General features: G+C 49.5%; 3 non-coding genes across 3 annotated transcripts; 2 read left to right on the plus strand and 1 right to left on the minus strand.

Annotated features, from left to right (window-relative positions):
• Positions 1-8,421: 8,421 nt before the first annotated feature.
• TRNAN-GUU (transfer RNA asparagine (anticodon GUU)) lies at positions 8,422-8,495 on the minus strand. Its single transcript has one exon. It is a non-coding gene; the product is annotated as a tRNA-Asn (tRNA).
• Positions 8,496-12,962: 4,467 nt separating this feature from the next.
• Positions 12,963-13,034, plus strand: TRNAE-UUC (transfer RNA glutamic acid (anticodon UUC)). The gene has a single exon. It is a non-coding gene; the product is annotated as a tRNA-Glu (tRNA).
• A 6,078-nt stretch (positions 13,035-19,112) lies between these two features.
• TRNAG-CCC (transfer RNA glycine (anticodon CCC)) lies at positions 19,113-19,183 on the plus strand. The gene has a single exon. It is a non-coding gene; the product is annotated as a tRNA-Gly (tRNA).
• Positions 19,184-19,897: the final 714 nt, after the last annotated feature.

Consider the following 19,897-nt stretch of genomic DNA (forward strand, 5'->3'; position numbering starts at 1 on the left):
GTGGTTATTCAGGTCGGTTTACATTGGCAAAGGTTTTCGAACTGTGCACTTTGGGTCCTTTAAATTTACTGTGCCTCAAGAAAGAAAGTTGAAAGCCGCTTGATTATTGCTGAAGTGATGTTGAGACTTATTCTTCTGGTTTGTCCTAGGCTGTTGGATGCAAAGTAAGTTCAAAATCTTTGTTGTGATACTTTTGCTGTCCTCAGGATTTTGACTTTCCTCCGCAATCTGATATCTGATTACCTAAGCGTTTCTCACGACTGTTACTTTAAGCTGATATCCAACTGTGTCAAAGAGAGACCGAAGTGCCCATGGTCAAATCTGCTCTTTTGAGAATAATTGTGACCCCAAAAGGGGGAGAGATGAGACTGAGAAGTCCTCATGAGGAAAATAGCACAATTAGGCTTAATTGACTCAGAGGTGCCAAAGGAAGGACACTGGCAGGTATTACACAAAGAAAGTCGCCCCATTCATTCCGCAGCCAAAGCTTCAAGAATTTTTGGAGCATCTATAAGTAGCCAAAATTGTTTACCTGATGAGTTTATCAGGTTCGCCAGAATAAGCTGTCAGAGCAGTTTGATGCCTTTCTGCTCATCCGTTTCCCAAGGAAAAGATAAACACAATTCCCCATTCCCAAGCTATGTGTGGTTTCTTTTTCTCTTTCCTCTCTTCTCTTTTATAAATTTTTATAAATCTTCCATCTCTTCTATAAATTCTGTTTTTGTCTTTGTTTGATGACTACATTCTAATAACTGTTTCCCATTTTTATGAGTAAATGTGCGAGCTAACTCATTCAAATCTCTTATTTACTACTACTATTTAAATGTAATTTTCATAGTAACATCTGCATACACCTCATAGCTAGCTTTGAACTATATTCCAGGCGGACACACTTCCATGGAAAGTTTAAGCCTCGAGCCGTTGGAAGACAGGTCCTGCTCAGTCTTTAAATAAAGCCAGTTCCCCACTGGTGTATAGGTAACAAACCCGTTGTAATTCTCTCTGTGTCTAAAACTCTTTGCTCCCCCATTCTGGTCCTTGTGTCTCACCCTCTGCTTCTGGTGGATCTGGGAAACCTGTTGTGCTCTTGCTTTGCTCCAGGATGCTCTTTTGCTCTCAGGAGGGACTCGGGGATGAAGGGTAATGGCCACCGGATCGGAGCCCCTGAGGTGCCAGAGCTTCCCCGGACTCGGCCGTTTGGCTCCCACTGAAGGTCAAGACCTCTCCATCACCGTTCAAGTCCTACCTCAAGACTTTTTCCTTACTTGTCCTCTCAGGCCCTTATTTCTATGATCTCCATTCTTATGCTGAAGTCTTGTCTGTGCCATAGAGAAATCCGCTCTGCAAAAGTCATTAAAACGCCGTTCTTGAGGATCAAACGCAGTGTCCTGGAGATGGGACAAAAATTCCACCTGTGTCCCGCAATTGCTGACAGGACCGTCTTACTCCTGCATCACCTAATCCACACCAAGATTGCATAGCTCTATGTGGCTGTGAAATGGACTACCGAGGCGCGCGTCCACAGCCCCGGAGGGGCGACGTCCGGACTCCTGGGCGGCGGCGGCGGCGGGCGCCCGGGGTTCAGACGCACCCCACCCGCCGGCTCCTGCAGCTTCCGGGAGCTGCGATCAGCGGGGGCGACTCCTGCACAGGGGCGCCTAGTCCTGGGAGTGGAAACCCTGCGTGTGATCAAACTGTGGGGTCCCAGGGCCCTGGCTTCGGGGGTAGGCGCGGAACCCGGAGCCAGGGCCTCTCCGGAACCGCAGTCTCCTTGACTGAGGGGTCGCTGGTGCTTCCCGGAGCCTTTCCAGTTAAAAGAACCTGGGCGTCTAGAATGGTTGCGGCAGGACCTAAGGTTTTCATGGATATGTTGTTACCCCCGCCGACACCGTTTGTTTCCGTAGTGTGGGGGTTATCACGTTCGCCTCACACGCGAAACCGGGCGGGAACAACCCCTTTTTCCTCAAACTTACCTTCATGCAGCCAAATCAAACAGAGGAGGGGACGGGGCGTGGAGGTGCGGTCGCAGCTGCATTTTCCATTCACGAGAAACGTGGCACAACTTCAGTTACTCAGCCCTAGGAAACAGGCCTCGGTTGTCTGCTCTCAGTCACAATGGAGACCGCGACACAGTCAGTGAGTCCAAGGCGGGCGCAGGACTAGGCTGACTTCAGCCTACCTTGGGATCCAGAGAGCCCCGAACCTTCTCCTCTGTCGCCGAAATCTTCTCGACAGGCTGACAGGTAGCGTGTCTCTAAAAGCCAAGAACTTCTTTCCTGTGAAGCACACTTGGCTTTCCCCCTCCCAGCACACTTGCGGAAGAGGTTCATTTGCCTGACGGAGGAAAAGAAAGCAGAACCGAAGCCTGCGCTTGGGGCTCCAGGCAAAGGCACGGAGACGGAGCCTCGTGCTCCCCCGGTCAAGCTGGTCTGGGCACGAAAAAGGTCTGTACACGTGCCGTTGTCAGGAGAGCCGCTTGAGCCAGTTCAGCGATCAGGGCGCAGACAGGCTCCGCTCCTCACCCCCTCAGAGCCAAGGGCGCCCCTTACTCAGAAGGAAACCGAAGTCTGGAAAGAGCACGTCCTTGGCTCTGCCGCACACAGTGCTAAAGCTACACTAGAAGGGAAGACAGACCAGTTCTCCTGTGGTCAGGCCTCAGAGCCCAAAGCGTCCCGAGCGTCCCCCGGGCTGAGAGAGGTGAAGGGTGATGGGCAGCCGGCTGAGGGCTGGGGGCCCTGCACAGCTGCGTTCAGCCCTGGGCCGCTGGGACTCGCCTGCGCTTCTTGCTCCCCGCGTCTCAGAAATCGAACCTTTGCTTTCAGAATTGTCACCTGGAGAGGCCAAGTTAGAGCCCTTGTGTGACTCCCCGGTGGCCTGGGGCTAGGAGTAGGCACTTTCACTGGGCTCCGGGATTGGTTCCCCATCAGCGACGTCTCTGGGCACGGCCTCCGGCCTCCGCATGCAGGAGTCTTCTCTTCACCCCCAGAGGTGAGGTGGGCCTCAAGCTCCAGACGCAGGGAAGAGCCTCTGCGGGAGGCTAGGCCACAGGGGCCAAGGCATCTCCCAGGCTGCAGAGGTGAGATGTGATGGGCAGCCTGCACTCCTCCTCCCTTGTCTCAGAAACCTAATGTCTCACTTTGAATTTTCATCTAAAGAGAACTTGGGACTTAAGTTCCAATCGCTGCTTAAAAATAATTGAAACATTCAAAAAAGTTGCAGGCATTGTATTTCTTCACCTAAATGCACCAGTTAGCTGTTTCCCACTTTGGCTTTCTCACTCTTCCTCCACATATTCGTGATTTGCGACACCCTTTGAGAGTAATTGCAGACATCTCAGGATCATTAGTGGACCGCTGTTGCCCCTTTCCTTTCACAATGTCCCTTGAAACCAGCTGGAGGACTTTTCCTCCAAGGACAGGGGAGGCCTTTGTCCTCTGGAGGAGACCCCTCTTGCCCTTTCAGGAACCTGACACCCGCGTCCTCCAGGCTATAGAGAAGCTTCAGGCGGAGTTTGATTGGGCTCTCCCCTTCTCCTCGACAGTGCAGGCCAGGCCCGCCCTCTGCTTGTAGGAACAGATAGGTTGTCAGTCTCCCCAGCACCATCTGCCCTCCGGACTCCTCCTCCTCGCTTTGGCGGGCAGTGGGGTCTTGGGTCCGCCTGAGCTCTAGCGCTGCCCACCTCTTCAGGGAGACCCTCCAGGGGAGCGCAGCTGCCCCCTTGGCTCCTGCCTGGCTCTCTCTGCCCTGCTGGGATCTTCAAGAGTTCTGACCTGACAAAAAGGTGAAGGATCCCTTCTTGTGGTGGAAGGATGAGGGGAGCAGGTGGAAAATGCAACGGAGGGAAGGGCAGAGTTCTCAAGACCTTTCCAGAATCCTGCATCTGGCACTGTCAGGTAGGCGGCTGCCCTGTGAGAATGGTGCTTAGTCTTGTCTTGACCTAGACCTGGGTTCAGTCTGAGTCCAAGCAGACAGAGGCAACCTGATTCGGGCTGCGTACCCAGTTGTGCCTCTCCCCAAAGTCAGATGGTGAGTAGGATTCCAGTGAAGTCCATAAAAGCTATTGATGGATTTTTTTTTTTTTCTTGCACTTCCTTTCTTGCTGAACCTGTGACTCAAGGGGAAAAAAAGAAAAAGGTTTAGCTGTGGATAAATTAGTGGTCTCAGTGCTGGGCACAAGGAAAGAATTCAAGTTGATAATAAGGACGAATCTTGAATACTTTAAAACATTTTAAAGAATTTTCATAATGGACATGTAATGGCATAGAGAATGTTTATGTCATGTCATATATCTAACGATGACTCCTTGTATGCATCACACTGGTTTAATAATTTTGGTCTAAGAACTGCTCTCTGTTGTTGTCCAGATTTTCTAATAATGTAGAAAGTATTGGTGGCATAGTATTCTAGTTTATACAAGTCTTGGAATTATTTTCTCTTCAAGATCCTAATGACACTGACCTGCCTAAATTTCCTACACTGGTTTTACTGGTCAAGTAAGCAAACTTTAATTCCAACAAATATTTAAGTTCATAAAATTTAAAATTACATGTTCAGTAAACGAAATGTATCATATAATATCTTCTAAATGGAGATTAAGTCTTATAATTCTAGAGATCACGGTGACTCAGTTATTCCACGTGCTTCTTTTGCGTAAACGTCTTTAGGTATCATCTAATATACGATCCCAACATGTCTTTCTTTATTATGTGTCAGCTCACTTTGAGATGTTAAGACCTACCATTCTCTTTAAGTTCTCTGACTGACATTAGATTATGCTAATTAATGCATAATCTTTGCCTGGAGATCTTCTAATCAGGATGGAAACAACAAAACACCGTGTTAATATAAAGCTAATGATATTTTTATAGATTATAGAGTGACCATACGTTAATAGGTTCAGACGAGGTGTGGGTCCCCTTAGGGGGTGTTGGTGAGCTTGGCCATCATTGTCACTTTAAGAAGTGTAAACACGAGCAATGCCTGCTCCAGGAAGTAAGGAGCTGTCACTGGAGGTCTGCTGTTTTCCTGAGGTGCCTGTTTATTAAAGGAAAAGAAAGAAAGAAAAAAATCCTGGTTCTTGGTCACGCCTTCTGGATCTAGAGTCATCCGTCTTCCCGTTCTTTGCTGTGCTTCTCTGGTGGTGCTCCCCACTAGCACCCTTAGGCCCGGGCTGGCAGAGGCCCCTGGGAAGAACATGAACCAATTGTGCTCCCACTGCTCTGCCCCTTTCTGATGTCTCCAGACGTGGGCACCACGGGGCAGGGACCTCCCATTTGTTCAAGATGCAGCATCTCTCCCAGAGCAGGGCCTGGCATCTAGTAAACACCTAATAAATGCTTGAAAATTGCAGGCATTCTAATGCGAGGTCCTGGGAAGCTGAAGAGGAGGAGAAGAAAGTGGGTAAGCTTCGGGGCAGCCTAGAGTATGAGAGACAGACAGACAGACACAGACACCTACGTGGAGAGAGAGAGAGAGAATGTCCAAGAACCAGATTTAGTGTGTAAAAGCCACAGAGGTCTTTTTTTTTGCTCAAGAAACTCAACAGAAGATCCAAGGGAAGGTGAGCCGACAACTCTAAGGGTCCAGGTCTGCACAAGGTGCGTTGTCAGGTGCAGGGTTCTGTTGCTTTCTATGATTTGTCTCAAATGGGATAATTGTTGCTCTCAGAGAGTTTCCAGGCTGGGCACGAGGAGGGGGATCTGAGGCCAGCTCCTTGGATTGTGGGCATGAAGCTGAATTTCCACAGAGAGCAAGGCAGCTAGAGTTCATAGGACAAAGATCAAGTGACAAGAGAGATGGACAGAGAGAGAATCCAGGCATATGTGTATTCAGGCATATTCGAGTATTCAGCAGAGTACTGATCAGGGCACGCTTATGAAGGAACTGTCTGAAGCCAGGGGAAGAGACTTCTGAAGAGATCGTGGAAGAGTGCCTGGTGCTCACACAGGACAGGAAATCATACTTGCTCCCACCTGCCAGACTGGACTACTCATAATTCGTGGGCCATTGGGAAGAACACTCAGGAAGGTCTTGTTTCAGTGGTGGGAATAATCAGCCCTAGACTGACCCACCTAAAAAAAAATCATAAAAGCAGGATCCGAAGGGATCAAACTTTAAAAGTCACTTTGCTGTACTCCAGAACAAAACTCAAGAAGATTTATAGGAATACCAACATAGCCAGTACGCAAGAAGGAAAACTTTCACAATGTCTGGCATCCAATCAAAGAACGCCAGGCATGTGTAGAGGCAGGAAAACATGATCCTTAACGCGAAGAACAAGCAATCAACCGAAACTGAACCAGAACTGACACGATGTTAAAATTAACAGAGAGGACTTTAAAACAGTTATTCTGACTGTGTTACATATGCCCAAGGAGCGAAGAAGACATGTGGAGCATATACAAATGTGATGCTGACCCTGATATCAGTTTCCCTACATTAAACCCAGCATATATGGGGTTAAAACCAAAACACTCATTCCCAGCTTACTCTCTGGCTTCCTGGCTCCAGAATCCACTATCCTCCATGGAGACAGACACCGCCAAGGACAAGCACCTGGATTCATTATCTCCTCCCCACAAAGAGATACAGGCTGGTGGCAAAGCTGCTGACCAGCAAGGTCACGGGCTCCCTCCTCTCTGCAAGTAGTCTCAAGGCCAAAGACAGGCTGGTGGGAAAGCTCCGACCAGCAAGGCCATATGCTCCTCCTCCCCTACCTAAAACCCCAAATAAAAACCCTTCCTTTTAGCTTTTTGGGGAGTTTGGGATTTCAGCGTTAGCTGCCCTCTCTCCTTGCCCAGTGCTGTGTGGTAAAAGTCCTACTTTCTCCCAGTGCACCCAGTGTCAGAGCGAACTCACTTTGGGTTCGATATCAAATGGACAGAATCAAACTTTAGAGATGGAAACCATAACACCTGAGATAATAAGTTCACCAGATGGAATTACCAGCAGATTAGACACTGCAGGAAAAAAAAGATCAGGGAACACAAAGCCAAGAACAACTGAAAATGTACAAAATGAAACTCACAGTCAAAAAAAATTTTTTCTAATGAACATCTATCAGTGAATGGCAGGGCAACTTTAAAAGGCCTAATATACGAGTAATTGAGTCCCTGACCTGAAAAGACTGGGGATGAAGGAATAATTTTAGAGGAAACAATGACTGAAAAATTTCCAGTTATAATAAAAATTATAAACCCACTGATCTAAGGAGCCAAATGAACACAATGAATGAGCACAAGAAACACGAAGAAAACTACATCTAGTCACATTATAATTAAATTGCTCAAATCCATTGAAAAAGAAAAAAAATCTCCAAAACAGCCATAGGAAAATGACACGGTACATACAGAAAACAAAAATAAAGATGATATCAGATTCCTCATCAGAAGCAGTGCAAGTGAGAAGACAGTGGAGCAATATCTATAAACGACTGAGGGGGAAAAAAGTCAGCATGGAATTGTACGCTTCCTCCCCCAAAAAAGTCTTTCAAAAATGAAGGTGACTAATGACTTTTACAGACATACAAAGGCTGAAAGAATTCATCATTAGCAGATGCACACTACAAGAAATGTTGAAGGAGTCCTCCAGGAAGAAGGACAATGATGCCAGATGGAACTCTGGATGTACACAAAGGGATGACGGACAACAGAAACGGTATCTGCACAGGAAAATATTTAAGATTTTTTTCTTAGTATTTAAACCTCTTTAAAACCATGGGACAGATTAAACAAAAGTAATAATGACGGATTGTGGGGTTTATAACGTGTGTAAAGTGCAGTGCAGGACAGCGATATCATACAGGCGGTAGGGGAGAAATGTGAAGAGGTATGATAGCACTTGAAGGCAGACTGTGGTAAGTTGCAGATGTGTGCTGTGAATCCTAAAGCAGCCGCTGAAATGACGAAGAGTCATAGCGAATAAGCCAACAAAGGAGAGAAATGGAACCATACGGAAGCCGTGTGAACACTATGACAGAGCAACTGCTCTTCCAGGACTCTACCCTATAGAAGTACTGGGGCAAGTGGCCAAAGATGTGTGTACAAGAATGGGGACTACAGCATTATTTGTAATCACAAAATCCTAGAACCAACTTCACTTAAAAAGTGTATGGAAAGGGTTAAGTAAATACTAGCCGCAACCAATGATGGAAGAAACTCCACCGTGAAAAAGAGTTCCGAGTCACGACGATGTGTGTACTCTCTGAAGGATTTCCCTACTCCCCGAGACCTGTTTTCCTCCCGAGCTCTTCTGCGAGGATCTGTGATGACCTTATGATGCTGACTTAGGTCCCCCTTTTGTGCACAAGACACAGAGAACAGGAGGGTACCAGCGGAGGAGGCCTCTCTTCGCCTTTACCTGAGAGGATATGCAGAGTAGGAACAGCTGCAAACACATCTACAACCTAAAAAAGGCGAGACTCGTCCCTGGGTGGGCTCGAACCACCAACCTTTCGGTTAACAGCCGAACGCGCTAACCGATTGCGCCACAGAGACACGCGGAAGCGCCACGACCGCCCCCCTCAGGAACTGGGGCTCCTTCAACGCCAGGCCGAGCCACCCGCCCTTGCAGGACAGCAGTGCCGGCTCCAGAGCCTCGGAAAACCCGACACGCGGAGTCGGCGCAGCGTGTGCATCGCCTTTGAGAGCCGCGCGTTGCGTGATTCCGGAGGCAGAAGGGCAGCCGAGCGGCCTCGCCCCGCCTTGCTCCACACCCGCCTCAGCTGCCAGCACCACGGAGACGCCTGGGGCCGCGACCCGCCGGGCCTGGGCCGAGTGGGGCCCAAGGGAAGCTGAACGCCCGGTGGGCTCCGGTGACAGACGGCTCGGCCCGTTTGCTCCGCCTGCACCCGACCACCTGCGCCGCCGGCGCTCCCCTCACTCCACTCGGCTCGGCCGAGGTCGGTGGGGGGAGGGAGCCGGAAGGACGGAGTGGGGGTGGTCGAAAGGGGCAAAGGCGAAGAGGCGGCAAAGAAGTGGGGGAGGCGTGGGCGGAGGACCAGGAGACTTCCCAGGAGGCCTGGGCAGAGACCCGGGCCGGATTCGGGGAGGTGAGGATTGTTTTGTGGTTTTTTTTAAATCATGTACCGGAATGGAGAGGAAGGAAGGGAGGGGAAAATGGAGAGCGGGCACGACAGAGAAGAACAGGAGCGCCTGCCGTTGTGCAAGAACAAAGCAGCGGAGTTATTGGAATGATGTTTCATCAAAATTCATAGAGCAAGGGCGGGGATTGCTGCTGGGACTGTGGCGCGCCGCGATCGTATAGTGGTTAGTACTCTGCGTTGTGGCCGCAGCAACCTCGGTTCGAATCCGAGTCACGGCACTGTGGTCTGCTTTGCCTGGCGTTTCGCTTTTACTTTGCGTTGAATCCCGCACGGGGCTGCGCCCCTTACCTGGGGGCCAGGGAGCAGGTCTTTCGGCCGGCCACCGGGCGCGAGGCGGTCAGGAGAAGGGAAGGAAACCCTACGGTGCGCTAACCTGGGGATGGGGACGTCTTCCGTTCCCGTGGCTGAGCGGAAGTAAACTGAAGTAAGTGGTTTATCTTCGGTGGTACTCCCAAAGAGGAGCGTCCTTGATGCTCTAAATGCTCAGCAGGAGGCTCACGTGGTCCAATTGATGAAAACTGTACAATTGATGAAAAATACTGTTTCTGTGTTACTCAAAATCTAAAGGGTCTTAAAGACCAGATAAAGTTTTTCATCAGATAAGTGACACCTCTTCCATAGACCTGCTTAGCTGGTTAAACCTTGGCTCCTGGGAATCTGTGTGCCGGGGACTTTTTCAATCCTTGGCTATTGTTCTCCTTAGAGCCATCATGTTAACCTCTCTGGTGTGTTGCGTACTCGCAAGGATTTTGAATGCCTGTCGGCAGCCACTCACATGCCAAATGGTATCCATCAGGATCGGACAACTGGAGGAACTCAACAATGACCACATAAGTGATGATAACGTGACCACAGGCCCCTCTGCCCTGACGACTCAACTAGCAGAGACAGCGAATATGTGATTCTTTGGTCTGACTACATCCACAGTGGTAACTGAGAGTAACACTACGCTGGTGGAGCAGGCTGAGAACATGACCAAGAGGGGGGAATTGTTAAAATCAAACACAGATGGAGATCAGACTTGAAAATTCCCTGAGCAGACAAACCAGTTCAGTCATACAAGCAAAAGCTAATGTCGCCTATTTTGCAAAACAAGTGGAACTTAACTAGGGCCACTTCTTGTTAGTGCCTGTGAAAATCATAAACGAAACTTAAACCGTTCCCCAAAATTGATATGAGGTAACCACTTTTAACCAATTCCCTATCGCCGGTAAAACTCTGATGCCATAGCCCATCCCCGTGAAGAATGATCAGCCGCTGCCTCCTCACTCTATGAGCTGCTTTATAACAGTATACCTCTGAGCCTCATTCCTTATCATGTTTGAGCACTCCCAGTTCCCAAACTGTCTTTTTGTGCACAACGAGATTTTACTTGTTACTGTTTCAGTGATCCACTGGTTTTACTTGTGCTAGTTGAATTTTGGGCAGTGCCTCAACATTTTCATCTGCCAGATTGGGCTAGCAAGAGAACTCCACTTCATACCGTTTGTGACATAGAGTCCCATGGAGGGTCCCTAATCTGCCAAGCTGATCTTTGGGCGCCCTGCTGCAGATTGGAGGCTGAGGGAGAGCCGACTTGTTCTGCATAAGGAAGAAGAGGAGAGAGGGGGAAATAGGCTGGAACCAGAAAACCAATTTTGGTGTCTGACACTGGATGTCGTATTTTGGAGAAAGAGAAGACACTGGTGAGCGTATCCAGGGAAGAAGAACTTCAGTGGAAGGAGCAGACACTAGAGGCTGTTGTATGACATTTTCCATTTGTTTATGTATAATTCTTCTTCCCCATCTTTGTGGAAAAGGCACAGATGAGCTCGATATGTTTGTTTTGTGTTTTAGGAATGCACACTTAAACAAAAATGCCTGACGTGCTTCAAATATTCACCCATGGACCGACCGTCTAGACTTCTCTCATGTTCCACCAACTGCGCATTAAAAGTAGAATGGGCCCAACATGGGGACTCTACCTGGGGAAGTGCCATTAAAATTAAAGGGGTGTGAGAGGAATGTGACACTCTCAACAAGAGTCGCTTTCCTTGCTGTTGTTGTTGCACGTGCTTCACACCAGATCGATCCCTTCTTCAAATGGGAGCAACTGGGAAAGTAAAAAGTATCCACTTGCATCCACACAGATCTTGGGTAAGGAAGTTCGAGTACTACCAAGACAGAAGACCTGGGATGGCCTGTTCACCAGTACACGGGCCATCGTCCTCTGCTTTGACGACTTTGGCAAACTGGAGACGGGACTCCACTCACCTTCACCAGTCACGGGAGATCGCTGTTCCAGAGGAGGTCGACGTCACGGTAGCTATAGATCCGGAAACCTCATAGGACTTTTCTCCTCTTTCCTTTAGTCTCTCTTCCACCCGCCCAGTAAGGGAGGACCCACGGCCTTTCTCTCCTGTGAGGACCCTTTCTGGCACCCTCTACGGAACTGAAGCGGCCAGCCGGTTTCCCCTAGGTGTCCCTCTCGGCCTGGTTGTCTCCCAGGACGTAACTCCCGAGGGCGGGACCAGGGGCAGCCCAGAAAACTGTGTGCGGGGCGTGGAGGTCGGGCACCGCAGTGAAAGCCCATTCTTCCACCTGCCCCGCGCACCTGCTCCTCAGGGGTGCCTGGGGAAGGCGAGTAAAGTGGCCCCTAAAGCTTCTGTGCAGGCTGAACCCCAAGAGGCGTGAAGTTCCGGAGGGGGCAAGAGGAACCTCACAGAGCGGAACCACCCCCCTGCCTGGCTGGCCCTCGTGGACAGGCTCAAAAGACGCTGATTTCGAGGGCAGAGCCGAAGAAGAGTCCTAAGGGCGGAAAGACCCATGATCTCGAGATGAAAGTCTCAATTCCTAACGTCCAGTTGGGCCCGGGGGGCGGGGGGGGGCCGAGAGTTGAATTGACCCGGCACCCTGATCAGGAGAGTCGTCTGCACAAGTTCAGAGACCAGGAACAGGAGGGACTGTGCACATCGCTGATTCTCAATCCGGGGCGATTTGAGCCCAGGGACTCTGGCCCCCGGCCCCCTAGTGTGACACCAGGCCTTGTCTGGAGACACTTTCGATTGCCACGCCTGGGGGGAAGAGGGAGGGAGGGTTTTTCCTCTGCCATCGAATCGTCACTAAACATCTTGCAATCCACGGGCGGAGCCCTCTACCAACACGGCTGAGGTTGAGAAAACCCGGTCTAGATCAATGTCCCACACACCTGACGGATGAGAAAACACGAATTCCTGAGTAACAGGATGTGGGGTCTGAGGAGAACTCCGGCGACGGAGAGAACGCCGAGTCTTTCGGTCTGAGCATATGGAAGGATGGAGCTGGCATCGACTAAGGCGGGAAAACTGCAGGTGCAGCGGGTCGTCGCGGGAAGATCCGGCATCCACTTAGGGGCCGCCTGGAAAGGACACTTGCTTGAAAGCCTTTCTCCTCTACCGTCTGTCTCCGTCCCTGCATCCACCTGAGTCCTTTGGGAGGTTGGAGATGCCAAGGACTCAGGTCTCAGTGCTCGGCCGCTTCTCACCCTGGGCGCCTCCCCCTCCCACCTCCACCCGCCAACCTCGGCCACTCCCCGGCCCCCGCGACCTTCTCTCCTCACGTGGGCGCCTCGCAGAGGCGCGTCTCCAGGGCAGTTCAGAGGTGCCGCCGCGACGAGGCGACGAGGCGACTCGCTCCGGCACGGGTGGCCCTGGCGGGCCTCGGGGGCTCTCGGTGCGTCGCCTGCGGGCTCCCTTTTCCAGAGAAAGCAGGGAGGGAAGGGCTTTACGAAAGGATTCCTGGTTTAAGACGCGTGACTGGCTCCCAGAGCCCAAGGCGTCCCAGAGCACAGAGCAAACCTCCCTCTGGGCGGAAGCAAGGAAGAGAAGCACCAGTTTCCACTTCCCTGGTGGTCTAGTGGCTAGGATTCGGCGCTTTCACCGCCGTGGCTCGGGTTCGATTCCCGGTCAGGGAATCCTTTTGCACCGTCGGTCGGCACACACGAATCTCCCTTTCCTCTGCTGAGGCCTCATGCCCTCTGCTCCTCGCATGGAGACTTCAACTCCCGCAGAGGAAGGGAAACAAGGGCGGGCCCCTTCTCAGGGCACATCACTCTCTCTTGCTGGTCTCCACGTTAGCCACCCGCAGAAGCGCCTTCACAGGGCTGCTACGCATCTTGCTCAGGTTTACACAGCCCTGCAGACCTTCAAAGCCCTGTGGGGCTGCACCCGAGCGCGCGCTCCTTCCCGCCCCAGGCGGCGCGGATCTGCCGGAGCTCTCTGTGACCGAGACGAGGCCAAGCCCAGGCGGCCTGTTGGTGCGGGCCCGGCAAACGGGCCGGTCGGCCGGGCCTCCCCAGCCCACTTCGCGGATAAAATGCTTCCGAGGACTTCGGACGAAAGAGGGGCCCGGAGGCGACGCCCGCGAGGGTTGAGGGGAAGGTGAGCGGTGGGTCAGGTCCTCGAGGGCTGTCCCGTTTGTAGATTAAGCGGCGTAGGGAGCTGATGTTGACTGACCCCACAAAGGCAGCACTTGAAGTACGCACAAAAGGGCAAACCCTTACTGCTGCCATAAGCAGAAGGCAGGAGTAAAAATCAGCGCCAGAATATCAAACCGATGGTACCACAGTCAAATCCCACAGCTGTTTCTACAACGGCTGTAGCATGTAAACTGTGTAGACTCCACCAGGCACTCTGCACGTTTTCCGCTTTCCCTTCCTCCCTCGCTCCGAAGGCCTGTGAAAAGACAGGCCACAGAGGGAGAGAAAATATTTGCAAAACATATCCGATTAAGGACTTGTATCCAAAATATGCAAAGAACTCTAAACTTCAACAATAAGAAAACGTTTAAAACCCAATTAAAAATGGGCAAGAGATTGAACGGACACCTCACCAAAGAAGACATACAGACCATACAGATGAACAGATGGCAATCCAGTATATGAAAAGATGCTCAACATCGTATGTCACTAGGGAATTGCAAACTGAAACAACAATGGGCTACCGCTACACACCTCTTAGAATGGTTAAATCCAATAAACTAACAATACCAAATGCTGGTGAGTTGTGGAGCCATGGAAACCATCATTTGTTGCTCGGGGGACTGCAAAATGGTACAGCCACTTGGGGAGAGAGTCTGGCAGTTTCTTACAAAGCTAAACATAGTCTTACCATATGACCCAGCAACCGGGCTTGCACGTATTTACTGAAGTTTGTTGAAACCTTATGTCCATACAGAAATTCACACAGGAATATTTATAATAGCTTTATTTATAATTGCAACCAAGATATCCTTCAATGGGTGAATGGATTGAACAAACCATGGAATCGTTTTAAGCAATAACAAGAAACGGACTACCACAAAAAGGCATGAAAGAACGTTAGGCTCATATTGCTAAGTGAAAGAAGCCAGTCTGAAAAGACCACACACTGTATGATTCCAGCTGTATGACGTTTGTGGAAAAGGCAAAGGTAAAGAAAGATCAGTGGTTGCCCAGACTTGGAGGGGAAGGTGAGAAAAATGATTAGGTGGAGTATGGGGGATGTTTTCGGGCATGGAAAGTATTCTCTATGACATGGTAATGGTGGATACATGATGTCACTGATTTGTCAAAACTCATAGAACTGTAAAAGAGAGTGAACCTTAATGTAAAGTATGAACTTTCGTTAAGAATAATGTATTAATATTGGTTCATTCATTGTAACAAATGTATCACATAAATGCAAGATGTTAATAATAGGGGAAGCCGTGAGCAGGGAGGGAGTGAATATGAGAACTCTCTTTGTTACCTGCTCAATTTTTTTTGTAATCCTAAAACAGTTCTAAACAAAAAGTGTGTTAATTAATAGAAAAACAAAGATCTCCTGACCAGAAGATTTGACTGGCAGAGTGTAAAACAAAAAGGCACGATAAAAATGATTTTCTTGTGGGTGCGACTCTCCACTCGGGGCTCATCCTTGTCCTCAACTTTACCAAGGCCAGCAAACTAGGGCCTACGATGTCCACAGGAAGGTGAGAGGCCCCACTACCCAACTCCCCTCATTTCCACGGGAATTCCTCCCCACAAGCCTCCCCCTTCCCTGGGCCCCTGATGCTTCTCCCAGCACAGCTTCTGTCCTTCAGTGAGCTTCTTTCTTGATTCCTGCTCCATAGTGCCATGTAGCCAAAGGATGGAATAGGACAAAAGACAATAGTAACAATGGTTTTAGTTTCAAGTATTCCAAACCGCAGAGACCCACCAGACCCACCTGTGGCTTCAAAGACATGCTCTGGCCAGGTGGTGGCTGTGCTGCAGGATGAGCACTAAAGCACGGGTGATCATTTCAGGGCCTGGAAGCGCTGCAGAATCCCTGTTGAGATCAACTCCTTAATGTCTTCTGCCCCAGAATTAACTCAAGGTGTATAGTTGCCCTTTTCCTCCCTTGGCCGCTGCCACCGCCACCACTCCCAGAGGCTGGAAAGCACCCCTCGTGCCTGTGCAAAAGAGAACCCAGCAGAGAAAGGTATGCACTGGCTGGGAATCAAACCCAGGTCTCCCACAGGGGAGGGGAGAATTCTGCCATTGAGCCACCCAAGCCCTGCCCCTCCCCATTAGTGTGGGTCTCATCAGGAAGAGTCTCAGGAAGGACTTTGAAAACACAGTTCTAGAAAGAAGTCCATACAGTCCTCTTTGGCAGACATGCAGAACAAAGAGAAAAGACACCCAGAGCACAGGCTTGCCTAGGAGACTTACATCAGGCAACACCATAAACCTCTGGCATTCAAATCATAATACTAGAATTCAAATTCAAATCAAATTTCCTCACTGATGATGCATTCTCTTTGCCCTCCCATTGCTTGGTGCCTCCAAAACCCTTTCCTCTCAACCTTGAGACACAACCCAGCACTTTCCCTAAACAGGCGTTCGGGACCCAGGGATTTTTGTGGAGGCTCACGTTTGGGGATGTGCCTGAGTTGCTCCAGAAGATCTGGGTGATAACTGAGCTTCTCTCCTCCTGTGCCTCTTTGGAGTCCTTGGAGAAGGCCAAGGATCAAATGGTTCTGCTTTTGAAGTCTTGCGTTTGAGAGAGACCTACCAAAGTGGGAATAGGTGAAAATTTCACTCTAAGATTTCTTCCCTTTAGCTACACCCTCACTGGCCACTCGATTAGGCCATTCCAGGGAAAAACAACTCGATTGGATTCCAGGTGGATGCTAGAAGGTTACTCTTCTAAGCTTTTTTTTTTTTTTTTTTTTTTTTTGCCCCATGCTTTTGTCTGATATTCATGTTTTCACTCTTTGATTCTTTTGTTGATGATTAGCCTGGTACAGGCCAAGCAGTAACCCGTGCACAATCGCCCCAGGGCCCCAGAGCCTCCCTCCTCCGGTGCCTCTTTTGAGTCCCTAGAAAAGCCCAAGGGTCAACATGATCAGCTTGCGAACTCTGGTCTTACAGAGACCCACACAAGAATCTGAGGACAACTTTCTCTCCAAGATTTATTCCCTTCACCACACCACACCATACCCTTCCCCTCTCCTTTCTGGCTCTTGATTTTTTCCAACTTTGAAGCTCCACCCAAGATCCTTTTACTACCTTACACTCAAGCAAAACTTTATTCTTGATCACTGTGTCCTCTACCCTTTCCGATTGCTCTGCTGGAGTTGCTCTACTTTGTGGATTAACCATTCTGCTGCTTATCTTGCGAAATTTATTTTCTCATTTGTCTATCTGTGACTGTGTGTGTGTGTGTGCGCGCACGCGCGTTTGAGAGAGAGAGAGAGAGAGAGAGAGAGAGAGAGAGAATGTTTTCTTATTTGTTTCTCTCGCTCTCTCTTTCATTGTATAACAACCTGAGACTGTGCAGTATGCTAGGCACTGTGCTACGCCTTGAGAATTTTTTATTTTTATACACAAACTTGGTTTCCCGGGAACGGCGAATCTTTTTCATATGAGAATATGTCTTTGGAAGACAGAGTCAAGTAAACTGTGACTTTGTTAGAGCACAATTCATGCCAAAATAAAAGCAGACACATTTCACACTGAATTCAGACAGTCAGGAAAGTCTTTCCAGAGGAAAAGACTTCTAAACTGAGACCTGAAGGATAAGAATGATTTTGAGGAAGGAAGACAAAGTTGTGAGAGACCATCCCCTGTAGAGAGAAACAAGTGCCTGAAAGTGAGAGAGTTCCTGACGTGTCCAGTACTTCACTGTTGCTGGACTTGAGAATTGGTAAGAGACATTCAGATGATGAGGATGAGGGAAGCCAGGGTTCATGTCACGAAGGTATTAAGACGTTTCAGTGAAGGAATATGGGGACACTATGTAGTTTTAGGCTACAGATATGTCTAGATGTAGGCTGTGGAAGGATCACTCAGGATGCAGTGTAGCAAATGGATTGGAGTAGATTAGACTGGCTGTAGGGAGGCTGGCTTTTTATCCGGTCGTATTAATGAAGGTAAGAGTTGATATAAAGTTAAGCACTGTTTTGTTGGTTGTGACAGACATAAATTTCTGTGCTGGGAAGATGAGAGAGTGTATCCAAAAGTGGTAGCACGATGTGGTTTGGGCAACAGGGTGGTTGGTGGTGAGGGTAAGTACACTAGGCAGGGATAGGAACAGATTTGGGTGTTCTTGTGGGGATTGATTGAAATACTTGGGACAGTGCACTACATTTTGGGAGACACTGTGCCTGGGTCTGATCACAGAGTATTGCAGTAGAGGGTGGTGTGTGACGCTGACAGGGAACTCACAGGTGCAGTGAGTTTTAGCATTTGTGACTCTGAGACGCATACGAGGCATTGACTTGTGAATTAGGAGTTGTGAGTTGGAAGTACGGGTTTGTAGTTTAGAAAGAGACGTGGGACTTAATGTAGATCTGGTTGATGGAGGTGGTAACTGAAAGTACGTTGCCCAGAGCTGGTGTGTGTCTTGAGTGTTGGGCAGAGGACGGATAGAGCCAAAGCTCTCCAAGGTCAAAATGACAGTCATTTTCCTTGTTGAGCCCAGGTTATAACTCAGCCTCCACCTAACACAGCTTCTCAGCAAGAGAACAATGATTGCAGGTCTGCAGCTGCTGTCTTCAAAAAGTCATGATTTCTAGTCTCAACATGTAGGGGAGCTCTCCCGCTTCCTTTCTTCAGTTTAGTTTCCCCAGGAATAATTGGGGAGAGAAACCTCTGCATATTTCAATTTCATCCAAGGACCATCATGTTAACATTTCAACCATTAATATTTTTCGGAAACTTGGTCTGCTCCTTAGACAACCCATTCACTGTAGCCTGTGCCTCATGTGCATCTCAGAGTCACATATGTTAAACCTCAACGCAACAGGGAGTCCCATCTAGGAGATTAGAGTCTCCCAAACAATTGAACATTGACTGCAAACTTAATATTAATTAATCTTTTAATGATTATGATATAACATATATCCATCCAAATGCTTTGAACACCTTACAAAGCAGGCAGGTGCTGCTGATGCAATGATTAGGAGGCTGACTCATTATTCTTGTATGAAAAAACAGTTACAAACAACCAATCCCATTGACCAAAATGTGTTCTTCATTATCTCTGTTTTGATTCTGGCCCTCTCCTTCTTTTGATTCCAATCTAATTCTGCTTCTGCTTCTTATTTCCTCCCTGGATTAGACTTTTACTTCCCTAACCTGGTAAATTAGATTACTTCCTCAGACTCTCTAAGGCAACAGTTTGAGGTTGACAGTTGGCGGTTCAGGGTCATAAACAAGGGATCTGGATGAAATTCTGACGTTTTTCTGCAGGGGTCTGTTATAGAGTTGGAAAGAGCCTTTTTCAGAGTTGTAGTGTGAGCCGACAAAACAGATATTTTGATACTTTAATTTGAATGTCCCCCTTTATGCTGTTGCCTGACAGGAGTAAGCCTCTTCCGCAAGCCTCTGCTTCCAGTGTCTTTGTGTTTGTGAGCTCTGTCCACAGAGGCTGTGTAAGCCTGTTCGGGAACTCTTTCGTTCCCACCTCCCCCCCGCCCCCCCCGCCCAATCCTCCGGTGGCTGTCAAGATTCTTTCTGGAGACCCATCAGGGGCTACAGCAGAGGGAGGCATTGGTGGTTCAGTGGTAGAATTCTCGCCTCCCACGCGGGTGACCCGGGTTCGATTCCAGGCCAATGCATGGTGCCCACTCCCCTTTTTGCCACCCGGTCCGAGCAGAGCACGGTTTTAGGGGTCCGCCCAAAGTGGGACCTTGCAGTGCCCTGGGGCCGCCACGTGCTCGAGCATGTGGAGCAGCATTTGGCGTGCAACAGAGTCACCACGTCACTCACGAGTTCGTACCTTTCAAGCTGCAAGTGTTTCTGGAAGTCTGCGATGTTGAATATTTGGACCTAAGACCCTTGTGACTTTCATCCTTTCTCTTTGGAAGAGAGCAGAAACTCAAAGAGCCATCAGGTCACTGATTGGCAGGCTGGACCGTGGGCTGACCGCCGGGCCACGTCTCACCGTGGAGCGAGGATCAACAGATGAAGGTCCCGGAAGAAGAACCACCGCGGGCCCCGCAGTCCCCCCAGTGGCGCGGGAGGCGTCAGCGGCCCACGGAAGAGGGAGGATTGTGGGGAGGAACCAGCGTGGACAGGAGGGGAGCTGCGGAGAGGGGGCCTCGCACAGAGGTGCCGAGAGGCCCCTGGCGTCTGTACACCAGACGCCGTGAACCGAGTTTATTAACATCGTCAGCCACCGCGCCTCGGTGTGTCCCCACCGTGGGCCCATCGGTGTTCCGGGAAGGATTCGGCGTACCTGGCAATGTGTGTCAACCGGTGTGAGCCTGAAAATTACACTTTTCAAAAGAGGAAATGAGCGACAGAATCTGGGAACTGTTTATCCTGTTTTG

The sequence above is a fragment of the Equus caballus genome, chromosome 5 (genome assembly GCF_041296265.1).
Source record: "Equus caballus isolate H_3958 breed thoroughbred chromosome 5, TB-T2T, whole genome shotgun sequence".
Classification (NCBI taxonomy): Eukaryota; Metazoa; Chordata; class Mammalia; order Perissodactyla; family Equidae; genus Equus; species Equus caballus.